Source organism: Ambystoma mexicanum, chromosome 10, assembly GCF_040938575.1.
Source record: "Ambystoma mexicanum isolate Mex_15411 chromosome 10, UKY_AmexF1_1, whole genome shotgun sequence".
NCBI classification, from domain to species: Eukaryota; Metazoa; Chordata; class Amphibia; order Caudata; family Ambystomatidae; genus Ambystoma; species Ambystoma mexicanum.
The window spans coordinates 1,255,829,537-1,255,852,797 of NC_090932.1; positions in this window are offsets into that span (position 1 = coordinate 1,255,829,537).

Below are 23,261 nucleotides of genomic sequence, written 5' to 3' on the forward strand. Positions count from 1 at the left end.
GTCCGCAAATAACGGTGGCCGTAATTTGCGGCTGCCGAAAATTACGGCCACCATTAAATAACGGAACCGGAAATATCGTCATTGCACATGAACGGGAAGGAGCGCGGCGGCCATCTTTAAAAACACAATCCATTGCGATCCTCATCAGGCAGCATCCTTGGGAGCATTTTGAACCCTGGAAAAGGCCATCACACCCTGCAGGAATGCCAAAGCCCCAAAGAAGACAGCAGACCGGCTCCGCAAGCAGCGATTCAGCCCGGACGAGTTGCAGGTCATGGTAGACACCCTTGAGGAGCATGCTGACATTGTGTTCAGCGGGGACATGCGCAGAGAGCCGGTGCTCTGGAAAAAGAACATCTGGGCACTAGTGGCCCAGAGGGTGAGCGCAGTCGGCACCACCCCCCGTACCCGCAAGCACTGCCGCAAGTGGTGGGATAACCTGCGGTTGAGGGTACGGAGCATCCTCTCCGCCAACAGCAGCCAGGCACAGCAGACCAGAGGGGGCTCAAGTTCCCCCATGAAACTGATGCCATGGGAGGAGACATGTGCTGGACTGATCGGAACGGAATCCATAGAGGGCGTCGGCAACATGGAGTGTGGGACACCGTCGCCACTGATGGAGGTGAGTGTCCAAAGTCAACACTGCCAATGCCAATTACATGATATACACTCCCAAGGGCCGGCCAAGGCACCTCCTCATGGTGCCCTCCCCCCATCCAAATCATGCCGAACCAACTGCCACCCAAGCAAGGCCCAAGTGCAAGGTCATAACGCACATCACACATAGTGCACAAATTGGCACATCCCATGATGCACACTGTGCAGCTGGGTGGCCAATGTGCGAGTCAGACTGCACAGTACCACGCCAGGATGAGTGACTCCGACACCTGCATACATATCACACCCATGAATAGAAAGTAGTGCTGTTGCATACCCAAAAGGCCATAAACCCCAAATGACTAAATATGTGAATGTAGCCATGAATGTAATTTGCGTCTCCAAAAATCACTCATGCCGTCCCTCTCTTCTACCCCCTCAGGCAGTGAGCATGACAGCGAGGAGCCCAAGACCAGCTGTCCCACCACCTCCAGGGGCAAAGGCAGGGTCCGCCGCATACCAGCCAGGAAGGACACAACCACACCGGCTCCTGCAAGGCCCATGGAGGGTGCACCACCCCCATCCCTCCCTGCATCGGTGCCAGGTACATTTTCCGCCACAAGGTCCGAGGAGTCCAGCATCGCTGGGGAGGTGGCATCCACGGCCCCCCTGGAAACCGTGGACAGCCCCTTGTCCATCTGTGGAGCGTCAGAGGAGGACTCATACCCCGCCGTCCACACCCCAGAGCCAAGCAATTACCCACAGGTGTCGTGCAGCGACTCAGGGGAGCCTGACACACCTGGCCGATGTGCACATGGAGAAGCCCAGGAACACGTCAATCCCGTGCCCAGTCCCCCAGCCGAAGCCCTGTCAGGGCATGTAAGCCCAATCCCCTGCAGGGATGACACCCCGTCAACTGATGCACAGCGTGCAGCACAGCTCACTGCCCTCATCACTGAGGTGATGCAAGACAATCACCAGGGCAGGGTGGAGTGGCTTGAGGAACAAAGGGCAATGCGGTAGGTGGTGACGGACAGTACAAACCGCCTATGTGAAGTCCTTGGACGCATTGCTGATGCCCTTGAGGCTGCGTGTCCTACTCGGCCGGCTCAGCAAGAGGACAACCCCTCAACCAGTCGCTCAACCCTGGCAAGCCCACTGCGACGTTCACTACGTTCACAGCGCCACCGGGACATGCCTCCCCCGGCAGCACGGAGTAGTTTGCATAGATGCCACATGTGGCCTTGATGGACACCATGGGACTACTGTTTGGGAGTTGGGGGGTAAGGGGAGTGGAGGGTGAGGGTGTGTTGGGGAGTTGGAGGGGAGAGGGGTGGGGTGGTGGAGGGTATGTTTTACACTTATGCACTTAAAATTTCAATACACTGTTTGTGTTGCAAAGTTAAACCTGTGTGGACAGTCATCATTGAGCATGTGTATTATGATATCTAACAGTGCATGGTGTACAAGTATCCCCACACCCAGTGCCCTATGTCCCCATGTCATGCCACCCTCTGCTGACTTGTGTTTCAGTTTTAATTTCCAATCAATGTTTGCCACACGACATGTCCCTCCCGTGCACCGGCACCATGATGCTGTCCTGCCCCTTCCTCCTCCTCCTACACTTCATCTTCATCTGGTGTTAGCAGTCACGTTCCAGGGGATGCACATTTTGTGCAGCATTACACATGACATGTGGGTCTTGGACACCTTCACATTGCAGTAGATGGGTGCCACACCCGACCAGTTTAGGCAACTCATTTGTGCCTTCTACAAGCAAAGTGCCTGCTTCATCACCACACGTGCACGGGTATGGGTATGGGCAGTATTGTAGGCCTCCTCGAGTCTGTTCTGTGGGTCTCTGACAGGGGTCCTGAACCACGGTGTCAAGGGACAGCCACCATCACCTGCATGTGTAGGCAATGAAGGTAAGTGTTTGGACTGTCATGGTGGAGAACTGAACTAGTCTTGCATGGCAGCAGGTCATTTATGCCCATACGCACATGTCCATGGATGCATTTACCCCATTCCTGGCCCCGCTATGTGTCCTGTGCAATGGAATGATGTAGGGGGTAGCGTCTTCGAGATGGTCTATGAACTATGGCACGCACATCTTGTAGTACAAGCATTGTTTATGCATGCAGCAGTCTTGGGGTTAGATCCATGAAGTGCAGTGTACTGTGAGATTCCGAAGTTGGATGTGTTGGCTGTAGTCAGTGGCATATTCATCATACTGCACTGATCCATGCTATGGTGACTTCCAGCCCTCCTATGGGTGTGCCGAACCAGTGATGCGGTCTGGTGTCCCTGCTGGCCTCAGTTCAATCCACTCCCAGGGATGACTTTCCGGTGTGGTGATATGCTGGAGGCAGCCACATAGTGCATATGCATTGTGTCTTCCTATATGCCCATACGGTGTGTGAGGGCCGCTGATGAGTGGTGCATGTGTTGTGGTATGTGGCCTTGTCACATGTTAGTCATGTAGTGTTAGGTGTGTGCCTTACTTCATTAATGTGGGATTCTGTACTCATGTGCCGTTACACTGGCTCTGTGGCACGGTGTTTGGTGGGGTGCACATCGTGCACTGGCGTCAAGATTTCAACCCGGTTTGAGTATGCAGGTGTCACAGCCGCTGGCAACTGGCGTGTGTGGAGGAGGTGGAAACAAGGACGCCATTAGACTGTGCCATCACGTTCCATTTGCTACGTGTTTTGACGGTCTAGTTTTTTTTCCAACATGGCCGCCGCCGATAGTATTTACCATTTGTCTGTCGGCGGCTCGGCGCGTTGCAACTGTGTTTATTCCTCCGTTGCGTGCGCTCGTTTGCTACCTTCCCGGCATTGTTCTAGTTTAACTCCGCCTGCTACTTCCAGCTATTTGCTCACCCTCTTTCTACTCCCTGGCTCTCTCTCCTCTATCCCTTGTACCTGCCTCCCTTTGTCTTGCCTGGCATTCTATTTTGCTTCTTTCCCCGTTTGCCTTTCAAATAGGATTTCTCACCTGTTCTCGCTGTGTTTTCACTACGTGGATCTTCCATCAGTCATCCTCCATGAGCGACGATCCTGTGCCTCTTCTTCCAGTGGACGTTCTCGGCACGGGTACGTTCCTCCACCCGCTTCTCCAACTGTGGACACTCCTGAGATCCCAGCCAAGTCTTCTGACTGCTTCTGCGGCGTCTACTCACCTCCGCACCAAGGTTTTTTTTTCCCCTTGCAACATCTGGCTGTCACGGAGGGGAGACACTGTGGATCTCTTGATCTAGAGTCACGGTGGCTTCTTTTCGAGGCAGACCCTATCTACTCAAGAAAAGGAAGCCCAACGCTCGACACACCCGAAGGAAAAAGTCGGACTATTCAACCTCATCAGGTGAGGAGGAGGAGGAGGGGAGATCGGGGGAACCCAGTTACTTAAGTGAAGAGGAAGATATTGCTGAACCTTTAGTCGATCCCATTGATCAACCCGTTAGCCTTGATAGCTTGCAACGCCAGAGTGAAGATATGGCAACACCACAACAGCTGCAAGAGCTGGTGGCAGCTGTCCAAAACCTCAATGTGGAAGTTCAGGCACTCAAGTCCGACAACGCGGTCCTTCAGCAAAGCGTAGCCGCCAGGGAACAACAGGCACTAGATTTACCCCCTCTACCATTGGTGCCTGGGAAGTTTGACGGCTCAGAAAGGAAGGTGAAGGAATTTTTGGAAACCTGTAATATTCACTTCACTTTCAGACCAAACACATTCTCCACTGATCATGCCAAAGTGGGTTTTATGATAACCCATATGACGGGGAATGCCTTGGCATGGGCAACTCCGTTGGTATCTCTGTCCGACCCGGTTCTACAAGACTACGCTGCATTTGAGGATCTTCTAAAACAGACCTTTTTTCAGACAGAATGCACACATGTGGCCAGCAAAGACCTACTTGATGTGCGCCAAGGAAGCTCTGATCTACTTACCTACATTTCCACCTTCAAGAAGCTGGCTGCAGAGGCTGGCTGGCAAGAACAGGCCCAGTATACCATTTTCCGTAGGGGTTTGCGGGAAGAGCTAAAGGACGAACTTGCCCGGATCCCTCGTCCTGACACCTTCTCAGATCTTCTAACAGCTGTTCTAAGAATTGATTTCCGCCTGACAGAACGGAAGAACGAAAAGAAAAAGAACCAAAGCTCTACTCCTTTCTCAGAGACACACGCTTCTACCTCCTCACCTGCTACACGAACTGCCCGAGATGAACCCATGCAGATAGGGACTAGCAGGGCCCCATTAACTGCAGAAGAAAAGAAGAGTAGACGTGAAGGAAGTCTTTGTTTGTATTGTGGTTCGGCTAATCACCTATTGAGAGATTGTCCAGATGTGCCCCTAAGGAGGTCGGGAAATGAACGCCCTCGGTAGTTGGTAGGACGGACTATCGAGGGGCATTTCCGTGTTCCTATACCACTCTCTCTATAACCTCTTCCCATCTGGCTGAAGATTTACGTCTGATGGTAATTGCTATCAAACTCCGCTTTCGAGAAAAGGAAGTAGACACTCAGGCACTACTGGATTGCCGAGCTGCGGGAAATTTCCTGGACACCTTATGGGCGGATAAGGTGGGTCTGCTCAGGATTGCCAAGAAAGAGGATCAAAAGGTGGAAGGAGTTGACGGTACTCCTTTTATGTTCCGAACTCATTACTCATACTACTGAGGAAGTTCAAGTATCCATACAGCAACACTCTGAGTTGATAAAGTTCGACATAATCCGCGCAGCCCATTTCCCAGTCATTTTGGGGATCGGCTGGCTCCGGAAGCACAACCCCACGGTAGACTGGACAAACAATCTATTGAGTTTTCACTCTAAATATTGTCAAAAAGAATGCCTACCTGAGCCTTTGTTCGAAACTGTCAAAACCGTGGATGTGGCCGAAAGAAGTTCTATTCATTGTATTCTGGTGAGTTTTTCTGAGTTCTCTGAGGTCTTTCAGGAACAAATTCCCATCAGACTTCCTCCACATAGACCCGAGGACTGTTGCATAGACCTAATCCCTCAGGACTTGGTTCCCTTTGGTAGGATGTATCCCCTCTCTATGTCCGAGAAGGCTGTACTCCGGAACTACCTCGATGACAACCTCGCAAATGGACTGATTCGTCCTTCCAAGTCACCTGCTGGGGCCTCATTATTTTTCATACCCAAGCGGGATACCAAGGAACTGAGGCCCTGTATCGACTACAGAGGATTAAACAAGGTGATGATCAAGGATCGCTACCCTATGCCCATCAGTTCCGAAATTTTGGAAGCAGTTCAGGGCTCAGTGGTATTCACTAAACTCGACCTACGGAATGTCTATCATCTGCTCCGTATTAGGACCGGGGATGAGTGGAAAACGGCCTTTCGCACTCCCTACGGTCTGTTCGAATACCAGGTCATGCCATTTGGCCTAGTCAACGCACCCTCGATCTTCCAAAGGTTTATGGACCGTTAGTTCTCAGATTTGCTGGATCAGAACACAGTGGTCTACCTGGATGATATTTTAGTTTATTCACGCAATCAGGAAGAACATACACTACATGTGAAAGAGGTTCTACGCAGACTACAGCAACATCATCTTCTGGTGAAACCGGAGAAATGTGCATTCGCTCAGTCCTCCCTATCCTACCTGGGATTCATCTTGTCGGAGAAAGGGATTACCATGGACCCGAAGAAGGTAGATGCCATCATGTCCTGGCCACCACCCTCATCAGTCAAAGACATCCAACGGTTCCTTGGACTGGCAAATTTTTATCGGAAATTTATTCCAGAATTTTCCCAACTCACTCTTCCCATAACCTCTTTGCTAAAGAAGTCCTCCGGTCCTTTCATTTGGTCCAAAAAGACTGATGACAGCTTTCTCAGTTTAAAGCGAAGATTCTACACAGCCCCCATATTGAGACAGCCCGATCAACAATGACCCTTCATTCTGGAGACGGATGCTTCTGCTGCGGCTGTGGGTGCTATTCTTCTGCAATGTGGCAAAGACCATGAATATCCAGTAGCCTACTTTTCAAAGACCTAAAGACCTTGAGCCCCAGCCAACGAAATTACTCTGTCATTGAAAGAGAACTTCTTGCTATGAAATTGGCTTGCCTAGAGTGGAGGCATTTGCTCCAGGGGAGTCTACATCTTTTTAAGATACGGACTGACCATAAGAATCTCCAAATACTCAAGCAACAAGAATGTTATAACACCCGACAAGCCAGATGGGCGCATTTCTTTGCTCAGTTTCATTTTTCCATCACATTTATTCCAGGCTTCCAAAATCAGATCGCTGATGCCTTATCCCGCAGAGACGATGTTAACCAGACCTACAAAAAAGAACTGATGTTTCCCCATACTCGGATCATTTCTGCTGTGACCAATTTTTTGCAAGAAGTAAGAGAATCGCCTCTGGATGAGCCAAACCTAGGCCTTGGAAACCAACCAGTCGATACCAGAGACGGTCTGCACTTCATACGCGGAAGATTGTTCATTCCGTCCCAAAAACTCAGACTACGAGTCATTCAGTGGTGTCATGACACTAAGACTGCCGGACATCGAGGAGTACGTGGTACCCTAGAATTGCTTCAAAGATCTTTCTATTGGCCAAATATGAAGGCTGATATCAAGGCCTATGTACAGTCCTGTCTGGTATGTTTACAGAGCAAGCACTCTACCCTACGGCCTTTGGGGTTGTTACAACAAGAACAGATCCCTCCGGGTCCCTGGAAATACATCTCAACTGACTTTATTGTTGAATTACCTATTTCCCAAGGCTGCACATGTATAATGGTAACCGTGGACTCTTATAACAAGCTTGCGCACTTCTCTCCACTGTCCAAGATACCGTCAGCCTCAGTCATGGTCGAAGTCTTCCTCAAGGATATCTTTAGGCTGCACGGGCTTCCCCAGAAGATTGTATCTGATCGAGTGAGCCAATACACCTCCAGATTTTGGACCGCCTTGTGCAACCTACTGGGTATTGAGAGAGCACTTTCTTCGGGATTCCACCCCAAACCAATGGAGACCGAAAGGTTAAACGGAACCTTGGAACAATACTTAAGGTGCTTATCAACCAGCAACAGGACAACTGGGTAGACCTGCTTCCCATCGCAGAGTTTGCATACAACAACGCAGTCCATACGGCTATTGGTGTTAGCCCTTTCTATTGTACCTACGGTTTCCATCCTCAATCCATCGTACCTACTTTTTGGAAAGAAACAAACATCCCATCATTAGAGACTACACTCGAGCAGTTTAAGGAAGCCCATAACACAGCCAGACAGGGTCTACAAGAAGCTAGCAGCCGCTACAAGGAACAATCCGATAAACATCAGAAACAAGTACCTGCTTGGGATAAGGGCTCTAAGGTCTTGCTGTCCACCAAGTTCCTGCCTCGTTGGGTCCGTCCATCCAAACTATATCCCCGGTACATCGGTCCCTTTGAAATACTGTCAAGGATCAATCCAGTTGCCTATCGTTTAAAAATGCCCAAGACTTTAGGGCGGATCCATCCGGTATTCCATTCTTCTCTGCTACGCCCTTTTGTACCTGATACCCGGAAGCAAGTAACTCCCAAACTATGGACCTTGCCCACTCCAGCCTCTGATGAATATGAAGTCTCTCAAATCCAAGGCTCCCGGTATCACCGAGGTTGCCTGGAATACCTCGTTCACTGGAAAGGATACCCTTCTTCAGAGTATACCTGGGAACCTCATTCTCACATTCATTCTCCCCGTTTGTTACTTAAGTTCCACAGACTCCATCCAGGAAAGCCAGGAGGAAAGGGCCTTCGGAGGGGGCATACTGTCATAGCCGCTGGCGACTGGCGTGTGTGGAGGAGGTGGAAACAAGGACGCCATTAGACTGTGCCGCCACGTTCCATTTTCTATGTGTTTTGACGGTCTAGTTTTTTTTCCAACATGGCTGCCGCCGATAGTATTTACCATTCGTCTGTCGGCGGCTCGGCGCATTGCAACTGTGTTTATTCCTCCGTTGCGTGCGCTCGTTTGCTACCTTCCCGGCGGTGTTCTAGTTTAACTCCGCCTGCTACTTCCAGCTATTTGCTCACCCTCTTTCTACTCCCTGGCTCTCTCTCCCCCTTCCCTTGTACCTGCCTCCCTTTGTCTTGCCTGGCATTCTATTTTGCTTCCTTCCCCGTTTGCCTTTCAAATAGGATTTCTCACCTGTTCTCGCTGTGTTTTCATTACGTGGATCTTCCATCAGTCATCCTCCAGGAGCGACGATCCTGTGCCTCTTCTTCCAGTGAACGTTCTCGGCACGGGTACGTTCCTCCACCCGCTTCTCCAACTGTGGACACTCCTGAGATCCCAGCCAAATCTTCTGACTGCTTCTCCGGGGTCTACTCACCTCCGCACCAAGGGGTTTTTTGAGCAAAGGCTTTTTCCCCTTGCAACATCTGGCTGTCACAGAGGGGAGACACTGTGGATCTCTTGATCTAGAGTCACGGTGGCTTCTTTTCGAGGCAGACCCTATCTACTCAAGAAAAGGAAGCCCAAAGCTCGACACACCCAAAGGAAAAAGTCAGACTATTCAACCTCATCAGGTGAGGAGGAGGAGGAAGGGAGATCGGGGGAACTCAGTTACTTAAGTGAAGAGGAAGATATTGCTGAACCTTTAGTCGATCCCATTGATCAACCCGTTAGCCTTGATAGCAGGCACCCACCTCATGACACCGATGCACTGGCATTGCACAGTCAGACAACTCACCAAGCAGCCAGGCACGTCGTCCTGCATGTCGCCACATGTGGCAGGGTAGCGTGGAGTTCAGCTGGGCCACTGAGTCATGAGTTGGTCCTGGATGTCGGACCCACCCATGTGTGATGATCTTGCTTGCGTTTCATACTGTCTGCACGTTGGTGGAGTGGTATTGCTTGCAGTTGCGATATGCCACCTCCATGCCATGCGGGTCTGCCAACTCCACGTGGGTGCAGTCAAGGGCACCTATGCAATTTGGCATGCCTGCCAATACATGGGAGGCAACTTTTGTGTCGTATATCTCCTGGATAGTCCATGGTAGGGATTTGTAGTCCCTTGTGTGCTTGAGGAGGTGATCCAGCACTCAATTCTGTGTCTGTGAAATGAACGGTTGTGATATGCCATGCATGGGCCCCACTGTGTGCTGGTAGGTGCCTGTGGCATGGAAGTGGGGCACAGACTCCACCCTCAGTTGAGGGGGGATAGTGGTGCATATTTCTATGATGCTCAATATCTCGTCATTTCTCAGGTCAACTATGGTGGTGATGGTGTCAGAGTCAAGCTGGTACAGGGTGTGGATCTGCTCAGGGGTTAGCTTGAGGGACCGGACCAGGCTGCCAGGGTGGTGACGGTGGCTGCACTGGTGCTGCATGCTGGTCCTGTCTCACCCTCCTTCTCCTCCTGTGTCTCCTCTGTGGTGGGGCCTGGTGTTGTTGGTGTTGTTATTGTAGTTGTGTCCTTGCAAGCAGGGCCTCCTGCTTCATGTACTGCTACCACTATTGGTATCATCTTGGTGTGGGAGGGGGTGTGGTGTGTGGGTGTGATCCTTTTCTGCTGTGGCAGACTCCATTGCCTACACCTGTGCTGATTGTGTGCACCTGTGGCTCTGGGAACCACTGCTCAGGGTTCTTTACACCTTCTCTGAGATGCCTGTATGTACTCCATGCCGGTAAGGTACTTTACGGGCTTAAGGAAGCCGTTATTTATGTATGCGCCTTACTTGTGATCAGCTCCGGTTTACGCCATGCCGCTAATATCGGCATTGGTGTGTCGCACGTGCGACCCAAGACCGATATTTACTGCATTGTACTTTACAGTACCGTAAATAGCGGTCTGGTTGGTCAGAATAGACCATAGCGGTAAACGATGCCGGTATTCAATTACCGGCATCGTTTTTCCCTTAACTCCAATCTCAGAATCACCCCCAATATCTTGGGGATCCTCAAAATCGGGTAAAATGACAATTCTTAGCCCCGTGGGATTTTATTTTCCTTCAGATAGTGGCTGAGTGTGGTTTTTCCCCCAAAATGTGTTAATTTCCTTGATACTTAGTCTTTCGAGTTTCACAAAAAGGGAACGCAGGTCTGCTATTTCCTTGGTAATTCTTTTAAAGGAGTTGAGAGTCGAGCCCCATGGGGCGATCAGTGCCTTAATGGCATCCTCTTGTGTGAGCAAAATTGTCGGCTGATTCAGCCATATTAAATGCAGCTGCAGGTCTGCAGGGCTTAAGGTAAGCAAACGAAGAAAGAGGCAAAAAAGCCCAGTGAGACACTGCGCTTGCAAAATGCGTTAACACAGCAAAGGCAGCAGGTGGCTGGAGATTGTGGGTACGTTGTCCAAGTACACCACAGGAGTAGCAAAATTAACACATGTTCCAGTCTTACTGCGCCAACGAATAAAGGATCAGAAACTGCTTAGATTGCAGAATTGTTTAATTGGAACATATGCAGCCGTGTTCGTACAGCCCAACATGTTTCTTTCCCTATTTTGAAGTGTGGGAAATTCATCAGGGGCGTGTGTCACTATGTTGAATTACACTCTTCATAAAAAAAGAAATACAGAATAATCATTATTCAAGCAATCAGAACACAACTACTAGTGTCACTTTCCACTTGATCTCGCCGGACTTGACTCCCCAGAAAGTACTGTTTCAAAGGGTTTTAATCCCTGGGTGTCTTCCCCTATGGCACAAAAACATATTGTATTCATTGGATATTGAAGATCCATATGTACAGGAGCATCCATCTCATTGTAGTTTACAGATTATTTGAGTCAATCTCAGCTACCTGCAGTATAAACCTTACTGCGCCACATCTCTCTCTAGGAGCCCCACACATATGACACTTTCTCTCTAACATTCAATTCCTGTGTTGTCAACATTGTCTGAGGTTTTCATCTTGTCTACACGAGATGTCTCATGTATTGGGGTGCCCACAATTGAAAAGGGTTATCACCATCTTCGTAACCCTATTAGGGCGGATTCAAATTCTTACCAGTTAAAGAATCCAGTGAAAAAATCAGCTGAAAGTCAGCTCTTGCACTGGGGTTGTTTGCGTCAGTTACCGCGCCATCCGACTAGCTCCTTCGATTTCACAGGGTACGCCGACCTGAATGAAGGCAAAAGCGATTTAAGTTAGACGTGCAATCGTCTAATTCATTAATTCCACAGCAGTCTGCTCATTTAGCTAGCTCGTTGTGTTATACCTGAAATGGTATAAGTCTGTGGTCCTCACATTTCTATCCGCATTACTGGTGTCTGTCTGTGTTTTCCAGCACTACTAATTGAATCCCGGGCTGGTCGGCTGTTTCTGGTATGAATTTTAGATACTCAGTCGTGGCTGAAGCTATCTATGGTAGATGGCTGGTCTGTGATCTAGGGGAACAAAATGGCCCCACCCACAGACATATGATCAAATTTCAGGAGCACGAAACCCACAGATAGTGGGGAGCACGATAGTCTGGTCTGTCTGAGCATTGAACGGCATTGGTGTTACACCAATGTACAGAAAGACAATAGTGTATAGGAAAAACATAGTCAGTATTGCTTGTGTAGTCTCACATCATCTATTAACTGAATATGCGGGTCACATGGTTCCCACAACCAGAGGTCTTACCTCCGAAGTCATGTTGTGCTTGGAATCAAAACAACTCCTGAATGTTGACCAGACGTTGCGAAATGCTTGTTAGTCTACAGGCACGGTGCGGCAAGGATGCTGCGTTCGTGTATGAGACACCTCCGATGCTGATTCACGCTCCAAGACAGAAGCGGTGGCTAGGAGATAAAGTATGGTATTAGAGTTCCTAAATTTCACCCAGTATCCCCGCACATTTTGAAGGGCTAGTGGTTTGTCTACCTGCTCTCATCCGTAACGGTAGCTGCTTACCTTCCGAGCTCGTGGTTCCCGTACGTCTCTCTCCAGTTCGCCTGTTTGTCTGGCTTCACTGTCGCATTTCACTGACGTTGGTGCGGTACTGCCTGTCCAGTCTCTTTTTGAGCCTCACGTTGTAATGGAGACGTAAGGCTTCAATGCCTCGTAGCCTGTCCTCTTTTGATGTCTACTTTAGTTATGCACGGCCGAATTCGGGCACGACCAACTGCGTGTTGTGCTAATGTGGCGCTGCTGCTGCCTAATCGGTGAGATATGTCTGTACCGTGGCCCTCCAAGGCGGCCACATCTCTGATTAGCCAGGCAGGTTTTTTGTTTTTAATCACTTGCTGTATGCGAGTATCGATTCTTGAGCCTCATGCCCAGGTAAGGCAATGTTTAAAACTGTAGAACGAGCTTGTCTAGATGTTCCAATCAATTTTATCATTAAGACCAGTCAGTATACTCTTGGTTAAGAAAATGATTTCTTGTTCTTTTTTCAAGAGTAATTTTGTGTCTTTATTGCTGTCTGACCCTTGTCTGAGTTTATAAACAACTGACCAGCTAATGTCTTCAATCCTATGTTGGAATTTCCGTCCAGTGATCAACCAGAGGTGCATTTGGCGTGCGATTTTTTTTTTTTATGCAGCTTTTGTGCTCGCATATCCTAACCTTTACTTTGCGTTCAGTTTTCCCTATATAGAATTTTTTGCAAGGGCACCAAATGGCATGAATTACCATTGGTGAATTGCAGTTTGAGAGTTTTTTGTTGCCATGCTTTAGGTAGTCCTAGATCTATTGATAAGCTCTTTTTAGTGCCTGAACCGCACGTACAGTGGCCGCAAGGATGGTGTCCAACCATGGCTGGTAGACCCCAATTTTGGGGTAGAGTTAGTTGTTTAATGGGTCTTAAGCTAATGTTGTTCCGAGTGGTCAGGTCTTTAATATCCTTGCTTCTTTTAAAAACAATAATAGGTCTAGGAATGGGTTGGTCCCTTTTTTCCATGATATGCCAGTGTTTACTGATGTTTTTTTTGATACTATTGGCCATCTGGCTGTAGGTATTGACGAAAACAATTTGTTCCGTTCTTTTTTTTCTCATTTCTTTGCTCCTTATATTGGGCGTCTCTATTGCTGTTGTTGGCTCTCTTCCAGGCGTTGGTGGTCACTTTGATGGGGTAACCTCTGTTTATCAGGCGTTCTTACATTTGATCAGACTCGGCTTTAAAATCTGCCCTCTTAGTGCTGTTTCATTTTAGTGTAAGGAATTGACCTAGTGGCAGGTTGTCTCTCACATGCCGAGGGTGGAAGCTGGTGTAGTGAAGTACCACGTTCATATCAGTAGGTTTATTCAATGTTTTCACATAAAGTTGATTGTTGGTGTCATCCAGTGTGATCGTAATATCAAGGAAATCCAATGACCTTGTGCTGTGCTGAGAGTTAAACTTTAGGAACCTGTCTTGTTGGTTCAGCCATAGGTAGAAGTTCTTTAAATCATCTTCAGTCCCCTTCCAGATCATAAAGATATCGTCGATATAACGTTTCCACGATTTTATCTGTTTCCTAAAGGGGTTGTTAGAATTCATTATCTTGGTAATTTCAAATGCCTCCATATACAAATTAGCGACGCTTGGAGCTAAGGTCGCGCCCATCGGGCACCCTGGATTTGTTTGCAATACTCTCCATTAAAATGCAACTAGCTCTCCATGAGGGCTAGTTCAGCGCACCATAAGATAAAGGAGATTGGAGTGGTTTTGACAATATGATCCCGAAGAAGTTTTTCTAACAACATTTCAAGAGACGCTTGTTGGGGACTGCTGGCGTACATGAGACTTCATTTTCCATACTAGTGGTTGCAAGAATTTATCAGCAAACTGGGACAAAGGTTCCAGGACGGAATTGATGCCAGACACAATGGGTCTCCCCGGGGGGGGGGGCGCTCAAGTTTTTGTGAATCTTTGGTAGTATGTAAAATTGAGGAATCTGTGGTTTATCTTTAAGCAGAAATTCCTCCTCTTTTGGTGTGATCCAGCCCCTTTTAGGCTGCTTTGGAGACTTTATTTGAAATTAGATTCATGAGTCTCTTAGTAGGATCTTTTGCTAGTGGTTCATAACAGGTTAGGTCAAGTAACTGACGATCACATTCTCTCACATAATCCTCTGATTGAGTAGCACGATCGCGCCTCCTTTCGAATTACAATTGCCTTTCGAATGACCATTTCTCTGTTGTTCAATAACTGGCATAGTGCTTCACTTTTCTCATTGCTGGTATTGTGAAAGAATTCTCTCCTTTTATCACTTTTATCCAAGGTATTTAGGTCTTGTGAGACTCTTTTCTGGAATACAATGGCTTCAGCGCTTTGTGCTGAAGTTGGAACAAAGAAATACGATTTATTTTGGAGTCCTGAATCTGCACCCGGAACTAGAAAATGAAAAAATGGGGTTGAAGGTAAATGTGACATTATTGATCATTAAGCTGGAATTGGTGTATAAAAAAGTAATTTGATTGTTCCCATAAACAGAGGACTCAGATTGGTGTAAAATACTTGGCCAGTTATCAGGGAGGAAAGGTGGAGTGCTGCTGGCTTAGTGCGTACTTGGTCCCACAGATTATCTATCCATTTATGTTGGGTGGGAGCCATCATCCCCTTCGACCTTTGGGCAGTCATCAACTGTGCGGCTAGTAACATAATCACTAGTACTTTCATCTGTGGCTTATCTGGAGGCCTTGACCATAGCTGCCACATATCCAGTAAACAGGTGCTAGGTGCAATGTTTTGTGAACTACCTGTACTGAATCGCATGACCGCATGTATCCTGTCCCAGAACTCCCCTAGTTTAGGGGAGCTCCACCAAATGTGCATCTAATTCCTTCTCCCTCTGCACACCTTCCAACATCTATCTGTGGAATATGCATACATCCTGTGTGATTTAGCTGGGGTACAGATGCCACTGCATCATTACCTAATACCACATTTCCTGTATTTGAATCCCCCTTGTAAGTTTAGGGATGTTCTTCGAAAGTTCTTCTCATTGGTCTCAGGAGATATTTAGTTTTAGGTCTTGTTGCCATTGAATCATGTAGGACTAGTCTTCCTTAGGCTTCCCCTCGAGACGCACTTTGTAAAGAGACAGTATCAGTCCCCTTGTGCCCAAGTAGGATGTGAGGAACTTCTCAAAGGGAGTTAGCGCCCTAAGGGCTGCCTGTTTAATGACAGGGTTAAGTGCCCAGTGCGTCAACTGGCAATATCTCAGTCATTCCTGCTAATTTAGGCAGTCCCTGAAGGCTCCAATTTCTCCCCCTTCAAGCAGGTCGCGAATCCTGTTAAACCACCCTGCTCCCCACACAAGGAAAGCCCCTTTTTCTACACTTGGAGAAAACTGTGGGTTCCCGAACATTCAAGTGAATGTAGAGGGAAACTATGTGGTGCCATACTTTATAACCAGTGAATCCCATACCTCTACTACCAGTTTTACGACCTGATTAATGTACATTTTGTGTGGGGGAGCGATCAATTTTTGTGATCCAAAATGCATTGTCTGGAGGTTGGGTATCACTACTTCATCTGTTTGAGCCCCAAATTTCCCATCACTTGTGCCAAAAACCATTCTTAATAAGTCTAATCTGAGCCACCTCATATTAAGCCTTAAGGTCCGGGAATGCCAACCAGCCCCTACTTCTCGGGGCCATCAGCACTTTGCGAGCTACTATCACTCATTTTCCCTTTCAAACAAAAAACAGAATTCCTGTTTTTTCAGAGTTTCAAAGAAATGGGGTGGGTACCGTAACCGGAACCGGAAGGGCTTGGAAAAAAATAATATCCAAAGCTATTCTGCCTACTGAAGAAATTGAGAGTGGGGGCCTTTTAGAAAGATCCTCTTTTAGTGTTCATATAAGAGCTGGAAAGTTGGCATCATAGACCCCCAATCGTTTTGTTAATGTCACCTCCAAGTATCTGATTCCTTTAGACGCCAATTGAAATGGTGCGTGGGATTGTGCCATTTTTACTTCCTCCACCTGTAACGTCAAATTGAGAATCTCTGATTTTTCCAGATTCATTTTGAGAGTGTTGACGATAAAGAAAATAGCCAATTCCCTTTGTAGCGCTATCAGAGATTCTGTTTGTTTAGTTATTGTTCATAAGATATCGTCCGCAAAGGCCCTTGTTACCAAATGGGAGCCCCTGGATACCAAACCCCATAATTGTGAGAACCACAAACATAAAGAACCAATCTACGTGGTCAACCTCTTTCTCTGCATGAAGCAAGAGACGGATCTCAGGCATGTTCATTTTCGCAACAGTCTCAATCAGGTGAATAACTCTTCTTGCATTGTCAAAGGTTTGGCATCCTTGTATGAAACCAGACTGGTCAAATCTATTAGCCAAAATGTTTGTGTACATTTTTGCATATATACTGATTAAGGCTAGCGAGCAGTACGACACACGCACTTGGAGGGATCCTTACGTGGTTTGGGGTTGAGAAATACTTTAGCTTCCTCTGTCGTAGCCGTAATGCACCCAGTAGAACATAACAAATTAAAGACGGTGGTCGACGCAGGGACCAGCAAGTTTTCACTTATTATAAAATAGGGCCGGGAAGCCGTCAGAGCCTGGAGCCTGGTGTAGGGGAAGTTTCCTTATGACCTCCCGAATTTCCCCATCAGTGATTTCGGCTTCCCACCATTCTCTATCAACACTGTGAATCTGAGGTAAGGGATATTTTGCAAGATATTCTACTTGATCCACCTATGCTGGGTGATCAGAATCATATAAAGTTCTTTAGAATTCAGCGAACATCTCTGCTGTGTCTCGAAATTGGGTGATTACTCGATTCTGGCCATCAACCAGCAACTTGATCATACTAGCACTTCTCTGCCCTTAAAGGGCCCTGGCCAGTAGATTGTCTGCAAGTTAGCTTTGATATACAAGCGTTGCTTAATGTACAAGAGTGCATTTATAGCTTTCCTAGCCCTAATCAATTTGAGTTATCCTGCTATCCCCCTTAACATTCTCAGACTTGCCCTGAAGGGATTTTTCTCCAAATTCCTCTGTTCTTACTTTAAATCCATCTCAAGTTCTTGTTCCAACGCTCTCATTTGTTTATCCATTTGTGCTTTCATGGAAATCAGCTCCCAGCTGATATCTGCCTTTATCAGCATCCCATTTAACCCTTACGGAGATTTGAGCCATTGTGTTCTCCTGCGAAAACTGCTCACTCATTTCCCTTAATCTTTTAACCTTTCATCATCTCTGAGCAATTCATTCGGGAAACCCCACTTCCACATCCCCTTTCTCGGCACTACTCCATCAATTTTCACTATAATAGCGGCATGGTCCGAGAGCGCAATTACACCTATCTTGGCACCCCTCACCTTTCCTAACAGTGCCATAACCCAAACATAGTCTATCCCTGTATGGACATGGACAAAAGGAAACACCCTCATAACGCCCTTAGACATAGCCCACAAGCCTATTGGACAATCCCCCAATCTAGCATTGGTGAATGCCCGCTCACTCCCTGCTCACGCACTAGACATACACGACCTAACTATAGGCATCCTAGATGCCTTAGCTGTCACTGAAACCTGGCTTCCTGCTGCTTCTGGCCCGGCCCTCCTTATTGGCCATCCCGACAGGCATCACCATCTATAGGAACGATAGATTTAACACCAGAGGTGGTGGAGTTGCCCTCATAGCAAAATACCACCTGAGCATCAGGCCATTCACCACCACCCTCAATGCGAACTGTGACATCCTATCATTGAAATTAACCACATCCCCTACCAACACAATCACAGTCCATGACATTCGAGGAAGACCATCTCCACACATTAGGAGACAAAATGAAAACCTCCTCAAAAACCTCACTCCTTGCCGACTTGAATCTGGGCCTTAATAACACCACCAACCTTCAGGCGACTGACCTGGCCAACTCCCTAAAAGAGCTTGGGTTCAGCCAACACATCAGCTTTCCCAACCATGCAAAAGGTTGCACCCTCGACTGGATCGCTGACCTCAACTGCTTTACTGACGTCCATTCCAATGTTCCATGCCTGTGGTCGAACCCCCACATCGCCTTCTCTATCCCACTAGACCAACAATCGAAACCCTTGAGTGCTCCACTTTCAGCATCCCTCGCACGTAGCTCCCATAAACTGACCAAAGACCACATCCTACTGCTCTTTGATCCACTCAAACTAGAACACCTGGGCTCACAAGATCCTAATATTCTAGCAGATTACTATGTTAATGTTAATGTTAAAGGAAATTTGTACCGCGCACTATCACCACCGGAGTGGTCCCCTGGTGCTCTGGAGGTTCTGAAAGAGATGGGGAGGTTGAGTTAGAGGGAGTAAGCAGGAAAAGTGCAAGAGAGAAGTGATGTGCTGTTGGCGGCCTCAGCCCGGTGGGTCCATTGGCTGGGCCTGGGGTGTTTGTGGCCAGTAGACGTTGTGTACTGTTGTGCAAAACTATGTGTGTTTTTGTTTTGTTGTTGCAGTGTAGTGAAGTTTGTGCGGTTTGTTGTGCTGTAGGTTTGGTTGTGTTTGGTTTGGAGTTTGAGAGGTGTATGCAGAAAGGGAAATTGTTAGTAGGGTTGGTTAGTTTGCGTCTCTATCTCGAATTGAGGCGCTCGGCTTGCGTGGTCTCCCCTGATGCAGCTCTGTCCAGATCTGGGTCTGACTGGCATATAAGGTTCCTTACTCCTCTGGCCCCCACCTCTGACATGCTCTCTCATAGCTCCCCTTATCCTCCCTTCTGCACCTGCCAATGTCAACCTCTCATGTAGTGTATTGATTGCCAATATCTCGACAATTCCATACCACTGTGGTACCTGGTGGTAACTAAGGGCGGGCGAAGTGTTGGTGGGATTGTCTGGTGTAGTTGACTCAGTCTCCGTGCGCGCCGCCTGTGTTCCAGTCTGTCCGGTGTCAGCCGTCCAGGTGCCGTGTGAGTTACCCTCTCGTGTTGGGGATGTCCGTCTCCTTTCCGGTTTAGTCAACCTTTTTTGGTTTTGGTTTCCAGATTTAGTCTGTGGTGTTGAAGAGCCAGGTTTTTAGTGCTTTCCTGAATTTTAGGTGATCTTCAGTGTTTCTTATTTTTTTGGGATGTTGTTCCAGGTTTTTGCGGCTAAGTGGTAGAAGAAGGTGCCTCCAAGTTTTTTCTTAAGGTATGGTTTGAGTTCGAGGTGGATTTCATTGCTTGATCGGAGGGGTCTCGATGGTTTGTAGACTGTTATTTTCTTTTGTAGGAATTCTGCTCCTTGTCCGCTGATTGCCCTGTGCATTATGCACATTGTTTTGAAGGTGATGCAATGTTTTATTGGGAGCCAGTGTAGTGTTTTTAGGGCTGGAGTGATGTGGTCTCTTCTGGATAGTTTGAGGAGTAGTCTTGCTGCTGCATTTTGGATCAGTTGCAGTTTCTTCAGGAGGTATTCTGGTATTCCGAGGTAGAGGCTTTTTGCATAGTCGATTTTTGACATGATTAGGGCGACGATAGTGAGTGTTTTGTGCGTCAAGGAGAGGAAAGGTAGAATTCTTCTTGCCGTGTGGAGGAGGAAGAAGCATTTCTTCACTGTTGCATTTATTTGTGGTTCCAGGGTTAGGGTGTTGTCCATTAGGTCTCCCAGATTTTTTACTACCTTCGATGGTGTTGGTGCGTTTCCCATTTCCGTGGACCATGGGATGGTGGTTTCGTTCTCTTGGTCTTTGGATACGATCATGATTTCTGTCTTTCCTGGGTTGATTTTCAGGTTGTTGGCATCCATCCAGTTGAATACTTCTTTTAGACAGTCGGTTAGGGTTGAGTGGTCGGCATCAGTGTCTTTGATTTTGTAGATGATCTGAGTGTCCACTGCGTAATTGTAGCATGTAATGTTGTATTTTTTGAAGATTCTGATGACCGGAGTCTGATATATGTTGAAATATAGTGGAGATAGTGAGGATCCTTGCGGCACTCCACAGTCGTTAACTCGTGGAGTTGATTTGAAAGGTTTTATCCATACAGTTTCTGTTCTGTCTGCTAGGAATGATTTGGTCCAGAGTAGTGCTGTGTCTGTTATGCCTATGTCTTCTAGTCTTTCGGTCAGGGTGTCGTGGTTAACTGTGTCAAAGGCTGCGGAGAGGTCAAGCAGAATAAGGGATGAGGTAGTGTTTGAGTCTGCGTTAGTTTTGAGATCGTCCCAGATTGATAGTAATGCTGTTTCCGTTCCTCTCGCTGGTCTGAAACCGATTTGAGCTTCGTCCAGCAGGTGGTGTTTTTCTACGTGTTCTTGGGTTAGTTTATATACGTAGGTTTCTAGAAGTTTTGCTGGGTAGGGGATGTTAGAGATCGGCCTGTAGTTGGAAAGGTCATCTACGTCACTGCTTGTGTTTTTCAAGAGTGGCTTGATGTATGCTGATTTGAAGATCTTCGGTACAGTCCCTGTTGATAGTGAAAGGTTTAGAAGGTTTCTGTAGTGTTCTGCTGGCGATCCTTGCGCGAGGATTGATTTGTAGATGTCTGGGGGACAGGGGTCCATGGGTGATCCCGCTTTCTTGCTTTGTCTTACCAGCATTGCGAATGCCTCTGCTGATATTTCAGGAAAGCTTTGGAGTTTGTGCTGTGGTTCCGTGTTGGGTCCGTTGGGTTGTGTGTTGTGGTTGGTTGGTCGCTTTTGTATGGTTTGTCGGATGTCATTGATTTTTTTTTTGAAGTGGTCTGCCAGGTCATTGTATAGTTTTTCTGAGGGGGTTGGGGTGTTATCGCAGCCTGGTGGGTTTCTCATTTCTTCAATGATGCTAAACATTTCTTTTTGTGTGTTGGTGACATTGTTGATTGTGTCATCGTAGTGTCTTCTCTTTGCCTTTTGAATTTCCTTCTTGTATGCGTGGATTTGTTTCTGGTACAGTGTTTTTTTCCTTGGGTTGTATTCTTTCCACCATTCCAATTCCCTCTTTTTGTTTTCCTTTTTCATGTCGTTTAATAGTGGGGTGAACCATTTTGCCATTGCTCTTTTATTTGATGGGGTGAACGGTTTTTCTGGGGCGATCTTGTCTATTGTATCCATGATCCATTTGTGCAGTATCTCTGCTTTCCCGTCTAGGTCCGCTAGCTCCAGTTCTGTAGTTGAGGGTTTTGTTAATTGCAGTTGTTCGAATAAGTGGCTTTCTTTGACGTGTTTCCACTATGCCAAAACCCTAATGATGCAGTGGTCTCTGTTGCCCCCCCCCCGGTACCAAAAAAAGCTAAACTGTAGGGTCACATCCACCCCTGGTTCACCCAGGACCTGATCTTAGAACTAAAAAAACACGCTGGTAGAACTCCCCTACAGATGCCAGCAAACTGCCGTTCACAGCGCTCCATGAACAATACAAAGAAGCCATCATCTTGGCTAAAGCCACCACATTAAATACAAGAATAGCTAACACTATATCAGATTCCAGAGAACTATTCCATCCTTAGGGAATTGGAAGCCCCCACAGCCCTGCCTTCTACCCTCACTAAAGACACAGCATGGTGTGCTAACATACAGAACGCCATGCTAAAATAAATCGGCACCCTGCATGTAAAAATAATAGAATAGTGAGCCACACTGAAATCTACCTGCCTGGGCATCGCTGACACTGCCACCCTTATGACCACTTGCCGAGACCCTGAGCTTGGCAAGTGGTAAAAAAATACTTGAATCTCAAACCCTACACATCCTCAAACCCTCTAGATGTAAAAGTGATGTATGCCCAGCGCCGCTCATCAAAGAATGTCCTGAGGCACTGGCAACTTTCATCACAGCCTTTATCAATGCCTCCTTTTCAACATGCATAGTACCCTCCAGCCTCAAACAAGCATGGGTTCTACCTCTCTTAGAAAAAAACTCTGTCGACCCGGCACTCCCCAACAACTACAGAGCTATCACCACGATTCCCTTCCTTCAAAAAATTCTGGACAGCGCAGCATACCTCCAGATCCAGCACCACCTGGAATCTAACCACATCTTGGGAGTCCGACAATCTGGCTTCTTCCAAGGTCATGGCATGGAGTCAGCACTATTACACCTCGAAAATCAGATGGACAAGATCAGGGATGAAGGGATACCTGCCTTGCTCCTCCTTCTAGATCCGTCTGCTGTTTTTGACCTGATGGACCATGAAATTCTCTGCCGCCACCTCATCCTCCTTTTCACCCGAAACCACCTCCTGGATTGCATCCTTCCTGGACGAAAGAACTATGAGAGTATTTGCCGATAATGACAGTGCTCCTCCTGTCCCTATTAATTGTGGAGTTCCACAAGAGTCGTGCGTGTCCCCAACGCTCTACAACATCTTCACAAAGCCACTTTTCGACTTCCTGGATTCCCTTGGCATAGCCTACACCAACTATGCAGACGACGCACAAATCCTCCTCCAGCTCTCAGGTCAACACGGCAATGACGCAGAAAGCCTGAGCTCATCCTACGCAACCATCCAAGCCTGAATGGCTTCACATGGCCTCTGTCTCAACGATGAGATGACAGAGCTCCTGCTTGGCAGATCATCAACACTGCTAAAAAATAACTTGATCCAAAATACATTGCCTTCGCAATCAATGGCACACAGATCCCAGTCTCACCAGCTGTAAAAACACTGGGAGTGTACCTGAACACCACCCTATCCTTAACCCACCACGTTAAGGCCATCTCCTCTTCGGCAGCATACACAACCAAACTGCTAAACGCTGCCCGACCATTCCTTTCCTGAGTTAGCTGTCTAACAATTGCAAGCTCAGTGGTTTGGGCCAGATTGGACTACTGCAATGCTCTCTTTGCGAGCGCATCGACACTAAATTTAAAGAAACTAC